Here is a 1,570-nt window from a genome sequence, read left to right on the forward strand (position 1 = left end):
AATTAATTAATTAAATTTAAATTAATGTGATAAAGAAAAAAGAGGATGACTGTTTTTTGAGATTATGAAAGTGTTCTGAACAGTCTGGGGCGATGGTTACACAGCTCTGTGAACACACTAAAAAACCACTGAATTGTATAATTCTAGATTGAATGGGCAAATTTTGTGGTTGTAAATTGTCTATCCATAAAGATGTCAAGGATATTTTATCATTTCAATCGAACTATGTACCATGTTTATAAATATATATACACTTACATATACACATATATTTATCTATTTTTGTGTATGTAGTATATGTATATATTTATGCTTTATCTATATAAAACATAATATATATGTGTGTATAAAACACAAATATATACATACATAAAAGTATAGATATATACATATATACACAAAAATATATACCTAAGTATATAAATATATACTATATTTTTTTTTTTCGGTTTTGCCATAAACATTCTTTTGTGTCCACTGACTCTTTTTTTTTTATTTTTATTTTTGAAATAGAGTCTCACTCTGTCTCCCACCAGAGTGCAGTGGCATGATCCCGGCTCCCTGCAACCTCCGCCTCCCAGGTTTAAGCAATCTTCCTGCTTCAGCCTCCCAAGTGGCTGAGATTATAGGCGCCTGCCACCACGCCCAGCTAATTTTTGTATTTTGAGTAGAGATAAGGTTTTGCCATGTTGGCCAGGCTAGTCTTGAACCCCTGACCTCAACTGATTCACCCACCTTGGCCTTCCAAAGTGCTGGGATTACAGGCGTGAGCTACCGCGCCAGCCTATTTTTACTTTTACTTTTATTTTCATTTTTATTTTTGAGACGGAATTTCGCTTTTGTCGCCCAGGCTGGAGTGCAATGGCAGGATCTCGGCTCACCGCAACCTCTGCCTCCCGGGTTCAAGTGATTCTCCTGCCTCAGCCTCCTGAGTAGCTGGGATTAAAGGCGCCTGCCACCACCACGCCTAGCTAATTTTTGTATTTTTAGTAGAGACAGGGTCTGGCCATGTTGGCCAGGCTGGTCTTGAACTCCTGACTTTGGGTGATCTACCCGCCTTGGCCTCCCAAAGTGCTGAGATTACAGGTGTAAGCCACCGTGCCCGGCTCTTTTTTTACATCTTTTTTTTTTTAGAGACAGGGTCTCACTATGTTGCCCGCCTGTCTCGGACTCCTGGGCTCAAGTGACCCTCCCACTTCAGCCTCCCAAAGTGCTGGGATTACAGGTGTGAGCCACCTGGCCCAGTTAGATCCTTGTTTTGATTTTATTGTATTTTATTTCATTTATAATTTCCACTATTAATTTCAGGGGGTACACGTGCATGTCTACTGCATGGGTGTATTGAGTGATGCTGAGGTTTGGGGTATGAATGACCCCATCACCCAGGTAGTGAGCATGGTGCCCAAGAGGAACTTTTGGCTTGTTTTATTTTATTTTTTTTGAGACGGAGTCTTGCTCTGTTGCCCAGGCTAGAGTGCAGTGGCCGGATCTCAGCTCACTGCAAGCTCCGCCTCCTGGGTTCACGCCATTCTCCTGCCTCAGCCTCCCGAGTAGCTGAGACTATAGGCTC

At 41.6% G+C, this 1,570-nt stretch overlaps 1 protein-coding gene across 1 annotated transcript in view; it reads left to right on the top strand.

The window, feature by feature from the left end:
• NWD1 (NACHT and WD repeat domain containing 1) overlaps positions 1–1,570 on the top strand; it is a 154,152-nt gene that overhangs the window by 115,723 nt on the left and 36,859 nt on the right.

This window comes from Mandrillus leucophaeus, unplaced genomic scaffold (genome assembly GCF_000951045.1).
Source record: "Mandrillus leucophaeus isolate KB7577 unplaced genomic scaffold, Mleu.le_1.0 Scaffold11, whole genome shotgun sequence".
Classification (NCBI taxonomy): Eukaryota; Metazoa; Chordata; class Mammalia; order Primates; family Cercopithecidae; genus Mandrillus; species Mandrillus leucophaeus.